Here is a 13,633-nt window from a genome sequence, read left to right as displayed (position 1 = left end):
ATTTGTTTCATTTTCGTGAAATTAGATATCATACTTGGCATATAACAAATAGCTGTAACAAGTGACTACAAAAAACCATTATAAAAAAGTAACGGAAGTGCAAAAATCAACGAGTATCATTTGTACACCTTTATTTTTAATTATTTTTGGCGTCTTTGCTTGATAGGAAAATAGAAGTTTCGTGTCATTCATCCACATGAAGGCAAGATGGTTAACTCTATTTAAGAAAATTAGTGCAATGGTTTTGCCAAAATAACTTGATAAAACAACTACACAACAGAGAGAATAGAGACAAAGTTGTGTTATGACCTTATTTCAGACACAAAAGTTTGATCATAAGTCATAAATTTGGATGTATAGTAAATGGGTTATTTGAGGAACAATTTTTTGTTAACCGACCAAATGGAGTTTAGACTATTGAGAAAAAGATATACAAGCTTCGTAAAGTGAGAATGAATTATGTTACAAACTATTATCTATAACATACGCCAAGAACATGAAGAGAGAAAGAAGTCACTTTGTATTTCAAAAGTGAAAATCACAAGGTAAAATTCATTCAGGTTGTTGGTATTATGGCTGACAATCTAAACTAGTTCAAAATGAATATGAAGCAAGAATTATGTTTGACACTCTAAACTAGTTCAAGAAGTATATGGAGCAAGAATTAAAATGATAGACTTTGATAAAATGAATTATTTTCTTCGGTTGCAGATACTCTGATCATTTGATGTGATATTTGTACCTCAAAAAAAGTATGCCAAGGAGATTTTGAAGATGTTTCACATTTGCAAATGTGTCATCATTTTTTATACTATCTTAAAAAGTGAATCTTAAGCTTAACTCAATCGCATAAATTTGGTTTGTAAGGTAAAGTTTGCACCGCATTTATATACTATGAAATTGTCTTATCTCTAGTTAATATGAAACTTCCATCATTATGGATTTAATGGTTGATGTGAGCTTGTTAGTTGAATATATGCATTCTTTAAGTCAAATTCACACGACTTCTCCAAAATGAGTTTAGAGTGATTTGATTTTATTGATGATGATGATAAGGAAGGATTTTATTATGATCTTGAGGACTTTTACTTTTCAATGGTTAAGACGGTGCGTGAGCATGAAGTTAGTCAATCCAAAGTTGTAAGCCATATTTTAATAATATGAAGGTCGAAATCTATATATTGAATTGGGTTTTGATAAACAATTTTTTTTCCATAATATCGGTACTTCGAGTCTTCATTTGTTGGTACTGCTTTGGTATGTGGAAGGAAGGAATATTACTTAGTAAATGTTGATGGAATTTGTTGGGCTTGTAAAATGAAATGGACATTCAGAAGGAGAACTAAGTGCAATCTTACGTCGCAGTGGAGAAACTTGTGTTGAGAATGGATATAAAATTGATGACGTTATGAGATTTGGAGTTAATATGAAGAGGACAAACCACATTACTGTGATGCAGGTTTGAAGTGGATGTAAATTTGAAGATATTGTCCAACTTTTTATCATTTTGAAGTTTATAAAGCAGTTTGAACAATGTTTTTATTTATTTATTTTATGATCAAGTGTATGGATATCAAATATGTACTTGGAAGAAAATTATATACAATTATGGTTATGAATTGTAGGAGAAAAATATTTTTGATCTCATTATGTATATATAATGTATAAATTTATTTAAATTCTGAACTTATTTTCATAATTAGTAATAATATAATTTAAAATTCTTACTATATTAATTATTTATATATAGTAATAATAATAATAAAAATCATATAATCACTATTAAAACCCATGTCTATTTATTTGAATTTGAAAATAAATTTAGTGTTCGTTTCATACTCAAATTCAAAATAAATTAAATAAGGTTAAATATGTTTTTGTCCCTTAATTTTTAGTGAAAATTTGAATTAGTTCTTTTTCAAAACTTTGACCTAATATAATCATCAAACTTTAGAAATGTGTGAATTTAGTCATTTTAACCAAATTTGTTATGTTTATTTGACATTTCAAGGACATTTCAATTTAGTATTTGAGTTAACATTGAAGAGAAAATGTATCAAACGGTATAAACAACTCAAATACTATCATGAAATATGTTTGAAATGTGAAATAAACTTAACAAAATTTGGTTAAAAGGACTAAATCCAAATATTTCTAAAGATGGGGGACTAAATTGGTCCAAAATTCGAATTCCAATTTTCACTGAAAGTTAAAGGACCAAAAACATATTTAACCAAATTAAATAATATGTAATTATTAGTTTAACTTTATATTAATAAATTTGTTTTAGAAATGATATAGTATTGTTGTACATCATTATCAATAAGTTAAATGTCATGTATATTAATATTCAATTAAGATTGTTGTCTATATGTGTTGCATACACTAGTGCAAAATAGATATGCTAGAACAAGCTATTAAATCAATTGTAGAGGAACTAATGTAATGCAGAAACGCGATGATAATTTTGTAAATATTGAGAACTAACTATATTAGACCAGTTATAATGGGAGCTAATATAATATGTACATATTAGATCAATTATAAAGGAAAACAATCTAATATCAGTTAAAACAACTACTGATCTAATAAGCCTTCTTTTTCCTTTTTCATTCTCGCGAGGTTCCTTCTCTTCTTTCCACCCACAAAACAACTCTTTTCTCTCTCATTTTCAAAGCCCCAAAACTTTCTATTTCAATGCAACCCTTTCTCTTCTTCCTTCATCTTCATCTTCCTTCCCGCTAGAGGCTTCATGTTTTTATTTTCTCCAAGTTGTCATTGCTTTATTCCTCTCACCACTAGTAGTGATTTTCTTGTCCCAGTTGTTGTGATCGTCGTCACCATGGTCACAACTATTGAGACTCCAATGTCTCGACCTGTTTGGTTGTTTTTGAAATTGTTGTTATTGCTTTGGTCGTCGTCGTTTCTGGGTTGCCTACCGATGGTGTTGCTACGGTCGTCGCTTGTGTTGTTTTGCTAATTGCTGGTGTTAATCTGCTTACCGCTGGTGCTAATATCCTTTTCATTGCGTTCACCAATGTTGGTCTGTTGTGTCAACAACTAAGGCAACCGAGTTAGGGTTACATAGAAAACTTTCTCAATTTTTTTTCTTTTTAGTTAAAGGTATTAGATCGATTGTGCTAGAGCCGATTTAATATGTCTTCAACATATTACATAAGCTCACGATCAGTTGAAGACCGATCTAATATGTGCTCCATAATCGATCTAATATACCTATTTTGCAATAACGATACATGAAAAGACTATTATTTTGGCGAGAAGAATAAGTTTCTATTTTTTGTTCTTTTACATTTCTTAATTGAAGATATATGTATTTTCAATTAATAAAAAAAATTTCTTCAGTTTTGATGTTTGATATTCAAAATTCCAAATTGGAGAGATTTTGTTTTAAATGAATTCGAAATGGGTTTTGTTATTTCTTATGTTCGTTATTTGTAATTTCAAATGCATTTAACATCTTTCTACATAGTTATAAGGAGTGTTCAAAGATCTATTGGAGTTCATCTTGCGTGGCAAAGTGGTGCGACCGAAAATGTCATCATGTAAGAGATATAATTTCAAAAATGTCTTCCAAAACTCCCTATGTATCTTAAGTCCCGTTAAGGTAACATTTCAAAGGTTGACTATAAGATATCTATTTATGACTTTTGTATGTGTGATTTGTGGTTTGATTGTCATCGCCATGTCATTATTTGTGGTTTTGGGTTTCGTAAATCCAAATGGTCATTGCTATTTATGGTGAAATTTTTCTATGTTATAGTCTTTATTTAATTAGCCATAGAACATAATCAGTTACATAGTGTTTTTTTGAAAACCTAGTTGATATTTGTACATTACTATGTTTTTTATCGTTATGTTTCTCGTGGTGGATTAATAAGCGTGTTTGAAACAACTAGTTGTATTTGTTTGGGTTTTTTCAATCGTGGTGTTTAGTGATTTTGTTTTCAGACTATTGATATTAACATTCAAAGTTGTTATCCTCAATATTAAGACATGGTAATTTTCTTATTATTGTGTTATTATGTTTGTTATATGAATTTATTGTTTTTAAAGGAGGTTTCTTTGTTGAATGGGGAAATTATTTGTAAATTGATAGGAACTACTTCCGAGATCCAAAGGGCAATGACCTCAATATCGAGTTTGAGGAATCCTTCACTGGAAAGAAAATATTCCAAGCATCATTTGAAGTTGCCAAATTTTATAATTTGGATAATCTGTATTATGTGGCTATTTTGTTCTTGGTGACAGACATTTCCAGATAAGGATACTTACTTTAACTTGGGATGAAATTGAATATTCTATGCCAACAAATTTGGCATTACCCCTTGAATGCTTGGTTTCCTCAAGGTTCTTTTCATCGTTTAGAGTAAAGTTATGCTACTAATTTCCAATAGTTATTTGTCCTTTTTATGAATAATGTATAAATATTTTTGTTTTGACTCTAAGAGTGTGTTGATCTGTGGGAAGAATCCATTATTCTATTGGATCTAGTGTTTGAGTTACATATATTGGGAGAAGAAGTTGGTATTCGGTCATAAGTTGCAATTGGTTGATCCTCGTTCCAAAAAAAATTATGTTTGATTTCGAGAAAACAAAGAATGACATAATTTATTGGTTTGGTGGTGTCTAAAATATGATTTAGTTCTATTATTTTGAGGATTGAGTTCACCTGCATTTAAATTATGTTACACAAAATATATTCATATTTAGTATCTTTTCGTTGGAAGGAATGGAAATGAATTATAATGTAGAGTTGGGTAATTCTTCTCAGATTGTTAATAATCCTACGAACAATATCCACCATAACTTAAATATTGTAACCTATCAATGGTGAAATGTTTAAGTGCTTATGTTGTTAAGACATCCTCATTCATATATCTTAGTATTATTTTGCATTACCTATATATTGTTATTTTTTGTGGAGTTTGGTTAATTAACAATGTTATATTTTATTTCAGTACTTGGATTCAAGTTCTGTTGCTAAGGCTTTGGCAAAGACACATAAACACTATATGTTGTCTAATGGTGATGTAGTATATTGGCTTTGTACAATTAGATGGACTAGGAGAAGCAAAACTGAATGTTATCTGATGTGTAGTTGAAAATGATTATGCAAGTAGAATAAATTAGTTGTTGGAGATTTGATATGATTGCACATTGACAATGAACAAAACAACTTTATCAATGTTTAGAATGTTTTGTATTTTGAAATTGGTTTGAACAATGGTTTTTTTTTTGTCGGGGATGTATTATTTTGATGGTTGTATATTTTCCCCTGATGCTTATAACAATTATTGACAATGTTATTTTTTATGACAATGTACATAATTATGTTTTGTCAGTATATGAGCATAATAAATTTTATATGATTGTAGTTGTAACTTATACAGAATGAAATAAGATAAACATTTTAAATTTCTTCTCATATTTAAATAACTGAATTTATTGAATAATAAGCGTTATGATTGATTTGATAATTGATGTATTATTCATCGAATATAATACGTGCTATGAAGACAACTTTTTTTATGACTTTAACAATGTTAACTTTTATGTAATTTTGTAAAATATTGGAATGATAAAAAAAGAATTATTTAACAAAAGGATTTGAAATAAATTTGTAGGTGTAGTATATTACTTTAACTAACGATATAGCACATTATTATATATAATTTAAACAACATAAAAATAATTATAAATAATTTGTGGTGGTGTAGTTACTAAAAAATTTGATGAGTTGGGTTTATGATGGTATTGATAGTAAAAAAATTGATAAGTTATGTTCGAAAAGGAATTATTTATTATTGTTGTCCTGGTTAGTTGTTGGTTGTTTTGTTTTAAATGCATTACATATCCAATTGAAAATTGGTATTATAATATTTGTGAGATGAAGGTTCCGTAGGAGACAAAAAATTAATAAAGCTATTTTTTGGTAAGATTTCGTCCGCTCTAGTTTCTATTTCATTTTTGTTTAGTTAGGATCAATAATGGGTGTTCCTTTTGGTTTCTATTTCGGATTGAAATAAGTCTTTCTACTCCTAAATATGTATTATTGTTTTGAATTTGTACTTATTTTTAAATTTTTTATTGGTTATAATATTAACTTGAATAAATATCTATAGAAATTGTGTTTGTAAGTGGACTAAGAAAGAGATAAATGAATAGTTAAGCAATTATTAAAAGAGATATGTGTAGGTCCATACAACTTATACATTCTAGAAAACTTCTTTAAATACTATGATGGTTGTAGATTTCAAAGGTTTGTTTTTCATTATCATAGATTAAAATCTATAATCTAGCAAACAATTTATAGTTGAAGGGGAGAAATTACAAGACCTAACCATGTTCAGACAGATTATTGGAGCACTACAATACTTAAAAAAAACAAGACCTAACATCAAATTCTTAGTAAATAAGCTTAGCCAATTCATGAGCTCTCCCACTATAGATGACTTGCAAGGTATCAAAAGAATAATTAGGTATCTTCAAGGTATCATTCACCATTGTTTACACATTAAACCACCTATTGACTTGGACTAAACATGGTTCTCGGGTGAAGATTGGACCACAAGTGTGAATAATAGAAAATTCGTGGTTGGTCAATGTATTTCTTGGTTAAACACTTGTCTCTTGGTCCTCAAAGAAGCCAAAGGTAGTTTTAAGATCTAATACAAAGTCAGAATATAGTTTTGGCTAAATTTTCTGTTGAAATAGCATGGAGTTGTTTGCTTCTTAATGAGTTGAAACCTTTGCTAAGAAAACCAACATGATGGTGTGATAACTTAAACGCTAAGGCTTCAGCTTCAAATCCAGTTATGCATACTCGATCAAAACATATTGAGATTTATATGCATTATATCACAAATCAGGGGTTGCAAAACAAAAATTTTGTAGCTTATGTTCCATCAGCTGAACAAGTTGCTAACTGTCTCACTAAAGCATTAACTTATACACAGTTCAACAAACATGGGGTGACTCTCTCATCCATAAGTTTGAAGGGGGAATTAGATACAAGACCCCTTGATTTATTAATATTTATGCATCCTATATTACCTATTAATATTGTCAATTATTGTAATTAATGTAATTTTCAATCAATGATTATAAATATTACTTGTTAGCTTATTTATTTGTAGGGTATTAATGCTAGCCATAACATATGATCCTATATTGCTAGCATTTGCTATATATGTACACTATTACCTTCAGATTACATCATTATCTTACATCCTATACATTTCTTTCTTTCCCCACCTATAAATAAGTGTCTCCCTTCTCTTCTATATCACACCTTGACTAAATCTAATATCTTCTCTTCTCTCCTTCTATTGTGAGTTATTTGTTCTTTAAAGTTTAGTTGCTAGTTTTGCTCACAAATAGTGTGTTTGTGTTCAACATGTATAGGACACAAACATGCATACGACACTCATGTGACATGTATTGGTGAAATGTCCAATTCAGAAGATATCTTTTTTATCTCTTACATAATTTTGACATCTTATAATAAGAACAAGTATAACGATTTTCTAAAAACCATAAACTTGTAAACTTATTGCAAAATTTTCTATTGTGATTATAGAAATTATTGATGGGGAAACAATAACAATAACCAAAAATACCAAAGTATGCAATATAAATAATTCTGCCAAACTTGCAAGAATCTATGAGGAGCAACAACGAAAGAAAATGGCAACAATATCACGAAATAAAACACCGATATTTTTAACGTGGGAAAACCCTCTCAATGTGAGAAGTAAAAACTCACTGGCATAACCCAGTAAATCAAGTTCCACTAATATCAAATGTGGGTACAATAGAGTCAAATCAAAAGCATAAATAAGTGCCTAGAATCCGCCTATAAATCAAATCAATAATGCTCTAAAATATGAAAAACAAAGAAAGTGAAACCTAAAATAATACAACAGTGTGAGATTGCTTTTTTAACCACAAACCTCCGATTGACGATCCAAACAGTCAAAATGAAGAACACAATCTTGCGAACTTGATGTCAAAATGTTAACCCAACTAATAATTAAGATGTCACTAATACCTTTGTCACTATTGTACTAGTTGCGACTTTTTAAACTTCTATACTTAAGAAGTAGTGTAGATGACCAAGATCCTTAAGTGAAAATACAATATTGAGTTGTTTGATGAAGGACTCCAAAAAATTGGTGTTGTTTCTAATGACAATTATATCACCCACGTAAATAAGCAAGGAGGTAATATGATATGTACCTCTTAGAGTGAAGAGCGAGGAATCACTTTTCGTGTTCTCAAAACCCCAACTAAGTAAGGCATTTTTAGGTTGTCAAACTAGGCTTTTGAAGCACGTTTTAATTCATAAATTGCCTTAGATAAGTTGCATACATGATTAGGTTTAGGTGAATCTATAAACCCCCTGGTTGACATATAAACACAATTATTTTAGGTAGCCATTAAGAAAAACATTGTTTATGTCCAATTGTTTGACTCCTAGTTGAGATGTATTGCAATTGTGAATATTATTCGAATTGTATTGACCTTAACAACTGGATTGGAGGTTTCTTCATAGTCTAATCTAGTTTTTTTTGGAACTCTTTCGCAACTAATCTTGCCTTTCTCCTTTCAATTATTTCATTTGTTTTGTACTTGGTCTTAAATACCCATTTAGAGTCAATTTTGTTATATAGGACTTATATGGTACTAAAAGTCAGGTTTGATTTGACATGAGGACTTTATATTCATTGTCCATAGCTTCTTTCCACTATGGTCTTGTGAATGCTTCTTTGACATTTTCTAGTTCCTTTTCATATGTGCAAATTTCAATTAAACCAACATACAATTTCTTTGGCTTGTGAATTTTAGCCTTGCTTATGGCCCAATGATGGTTGATGGTTATGTTTGGTTCAAAAATGTCTTAATAGGTTTCAACAATTGTTTGAGTGGGATCAATGTCATCAAGAGTTGGACTATTTCTTGTTGACTCATTTGTAATATGATATTCTTTGAGTTGTATCAATGTCATCAGTGTCAACAATTGTTTCAGTATGATTATTTATTGGTCCTAATTCTTCATCAAGATTATTATCATTTAAAAAAATTATGGTACACTCAGTATACATAGGCAAAGAAACCAGTGGACTTTCAGTTAGTGTTTTCAATGGACCTTTTATATTGAGAAAACCATCATGGAAAGGAAAAGCCTCCTCATTGAAGACATGTCTTGAAATAAATATTCTTCCTTGAGAATTTAAACATTTGTATCCTTTGTGAGAGTTGTTATAGCATAAGAACACGCATTTGGTTGTGTGAAATTGTAGTTTATACTGATTGTAAGTCTTGAGATAAGGATAACAAGCACACGTAAACGAGTTTAGAGATTACAGTTAAGTTACTTTAGAAGAAGTAAAAAGTAAGGGCTTTCATTTTAAGTGACTAGAGAGGGTAGTCTGTTTATGAGATATATCACTAGGCGACACTTTCACATTACAACTTTTCAAGAAACTATCTACGACTTTGTTATTTGGATAATCAAGTCTTATGCCAATTTTCCTTGACAAATACATAAACAAATGTGTCCCATTTTGTTCTTCAGAGTTTATACAAGCCATCTTCAAGTGTCCCTTTTAGGATTGCTCTCTCTGTCAACTTGTCCTTCACCAAGTAGTAATTTGCATCAAATTTAACAAGAATGTTATTATCATTGATCAATTTTGACACAATTAATAGATTTTTGGTAATTTTGGGCACATATAAGACATCATGTAAATCAAGTGGCTTTAGTTTTGATGAACCTAAGGTAAAAATCTTTATTTTTTCACCACTTCCAACTATTAAAGACTTCTTACAATGATGTTCTATCAAGTTTTGAACTTTTTAAATTTGATGTGTCACATTATTGCTTGCATCGCTATCAAAGTACCAATCATAATCTTGAATAGAGCTTTATAAGAAAGGCATTGTGTGCTCCTTGTTTAACATTGTATGTATCCATATAGTAGCAATTTACTATTGTGTACCTAACCTTGTTGCAAACTTGACAACTTGGTTTAAATGTTCTTCCTCTTCCTCTTCCTCTTCCTCTTCCTCTTCTCCAACCTCTAAAATTAGAGTATCTCCAAGTGTTGTTTGAGTTGGACTTGTCAACTTTGTAATTAGTTTTATGAGAAAAATATATTGATGCATTAAGGTTTACGCTAGTAAGGTTATTCAGTTGGTCAAGGTTAACAATTGGGTCTGCAAATTAATCCAACTATGAGTAGTTTGATCAAATAAATTGACCACTATAGGAATGTAATAGAAATGGTTTAAATAATCAATTATAAATTGGAAAAAAAAGGAAACAAGTAATGTTTATAATCATTGATTGACAATTACATTAATTACAATAATTGACAATATTAAAAGGTAACATTGAATGCACAAATATATGAACAAATCAAGGGATCTTGTTTCTATTTGGGAATAGGGCGAGAAACCCCATGACTCATGGAAGAAGCCCATGCCTTGCGAATGAAGCTCCTTTATCTATGGAGAAATCTCTTTGTCTAGCAAAAAGGAATGAACGATCCAACAACGATTGTGGAAAAAATTCATAACATTGGTTGAGAGGATATCGTAGTCACGAAGTAGCTTCCTTATAACAACTTCTGTGGAACTCTACTAAGAGAGTAATACCATGCGTGGAGAAATCACCAGAAAAAAGAGGATCCTTGCAAAATCGTTGTAGAGTGAATCACAAGAAAAAGAAGGGTAATGGCTACAATGCAGATTTCAATTCTAAAGAGGGAACAAAACAAGTCATTTTTTTCAATACTCTATTTTTAGAACACTTTTAAGTTACATAACTCCGATTTCGAAAATAAACAATACCTTATATATAATAATGGGTTAATTATGTTTTTGTATGTCTTAACTTTTAGTGAAAATTGGAATTAGTCTCTCTTCGAAACTTTGGCTTAATTTAGTCCTTCATTTTTAGAAATGTGTGAATTTAATCCTTTTAACCAATTTTGTTTAAGTTTATTTGATGTTTCAAATGTGTTTCATGATAACATTTGAGTTTTTACACCGTTTCACACATGTATGTTATAATGTTAGCTAAAATGTTATCATGAAACACATTTAAAATATCAAATAAACTTAACAAAATGTAGTTAAACGAACTAAATTCACACATTTCTAATATATTTGAAATGTCAAATAAACTTAACAAAATGTGGTTAAAGGGACTAAATTCATGCATTTCTAAAGTTGAAAGACTAAATTAGTTCAAAATTTCAAAAATGAATTACTTCCGATTTTCACTTAAATTTAAGGAAAAAAACTATATTTAACCCTATAATAATTTCACCTAATTATGTTATTTCAAACATTATAATACTTAAAATAAAACCTAATTTTTTGTTCATTGAAATTAGCATAAATGAATGTGGGGACGAGTTAACATGGCTATGTTAGTGTTCGAGTGGAATGGTCCACGCCATGGCATGCAAATGCAAGTGGTAATGAGGCACAATAATGCATAGCTAGGTAGGGTTATTGGGTGATGAATGGGGAAACACTTGAGAACCACTTTACACTTTTGTCAGTTCAATGGTTCCTATGTAGCCCTTGTTCCGTGTTTGTAAACTAGGTTTGTTGGATCTCTACATTTCCATTGAACTTTACCCCATCATAGGAAGCTTCTTAATTCCATTTCGTTTTATACTTTATTTAGAATCAAAGTGAAATAGAACACCCACAAGAAAGAAATAAAAGAAGAAGATAAATAGAGGTGCAAAAATCAGAGTAAAAACGTAATTTGATAGATGGATAAAAGTATGAAAAAGGAAGTGGGAAAAGTTTCTTCATTTTGATAGATAGATCGAATATGAAAAAATATTTTTATATTAATTCAAAAATTTAAATTTAAAAATGTAGACCTCCTACCCTATTATATATTTACTATTTAAAAGTTAAGAATATAGGTAAATTGTATTTTAAAACATGACTTCTGCATAATAAAAATAAATAAATAAATAAAAACAGACCCATGTTTTTAAAAGCACAACTTGCCATATTTTGCAATTTTTTTAAATTTAATATTTTTTTTTTATAATTTCTAAAAGACGATCTTATATGGACAAAAAAGCGTATCTTTTTTTCCTTATAAAGGTGACATTGATGTAAAAAAATCAATTTTACTAAATATTAATATTTATTCAAAGTATAATCATTATTTGAATCATCAAGTTTTTGTTCTATTTACATTCCTCGAATTTAAGATTTTAAATATTCAACATGCAATTCTGAAACCTACATGTTAGGAATATTTCATAGATTAACAGTATATATTTCTATACTAATAAAATTATTTGTTAAAATAGTTTAATATAAACTCGAAGTGTGAATATTAATTAGTAATCTAATATTTGTTAAAAAAATTTATGATAGAATGGAGTGGATAAAGGGATATCATATAATTAGTCAAAATAGGGAGACCAATTAATGTGTGTTTGATAATAGTTACTAATTTAAAGTTCAATCGATAATAAATATTATTAGAATTATCAATTTAGAGATTAATTAATTAAAAAATTTTAAAATTATTTTAGTTGTCAATAATTTTTAATTTATAAATTAATATCTAAATTAGTTTTTGTAATATCCCATTTAAATAATAACGTAATTAAATTAAACATCTCACAGTATAATATAAAGAGCAAAGTTGCAGAGTATTAATGTCACTCCTTACGGTTAACCAAAAATACTTAGAGGGAATTAGTAAGGCACACCACGATGCCATTAACAAGGCAGAGAAATAGTTCGATAGTAATCAAAATAAATGCTTAAAGAGCAAAATAATACATGGACTACAACCCTAAAAGGAAACTCGGAAAGGTGGGAGCCGACCCAAGACAAACTATGCAGCGAAATTTCCATCACCCTGATGACCACGAGGATTTTTCGCATATGCTCATATCAATAAATTGATGATCATCGCAAAAGGAAAAAACCACACATAGAACATACAAACAAACAAAAGGGTAAGGTAGAGTAGAAAAACGTGTTATCATACAATTGCATACAATTTTATAGCCAAAGATACATACATCAACCCAACATGTGATGACCAACAAACAAGACACTAAGACTCAAGACACGATTATCCGGATACATATAATCAGTCGGATTCACTGGATGCTTGCACTTGTGGTGGCCTTTACTGCTCTGTAGAGCCAATTGCCAATGGGTTTCACCCTACCACTCACAAGGTTAGCCTTCAAACATCTAACGTCATTATCCTGCCAAAGACTAGGGCCTCCTGCTACTCTCACCACTTCAGTCAGTATGCTCTACATGAGATTAATTGACTTTTTATAGTGTCAGGATGCAATCTTTACTTGAATCCTTACTAAATTATATAATGAGGCACCACCACGAACCTTTGTGGAATTACGTCTTAACCATGACGTGCCACCATGAACTCCCACTAACAGGGATCATGGAATTACGTCCTGACCATGAGGCACCACCACGAAACCATCGTGAAATTACGTCCTAACCAATGAGACACCACCATGAGATCTCACCTAAAGATTCATGAAATTACGTCCTAAGCCCCCCAAAATCATGTCCCACCATCCAC

The sequence above is a fragment of the Vigna unguiculata genome, chromosome 3 (assembly GCF_037176805.1).
Source record: "Vigna unguiculata cultivar grain cowpea cultivar isolate G323 ecotype 2 chromosome 3, ASM3717680v1, whole genome shotgun sequence".
NCBI classification, from domain to species: domain Eukaryota; kingdom Viridiplantae; phylum Streptophyta; class Magnoliopsida; order Fabales; family Fabaceae; genus Vigna; species Vigna unguiculata.
Note: the sequence above shows the minus strand (reverse complement) of the source record.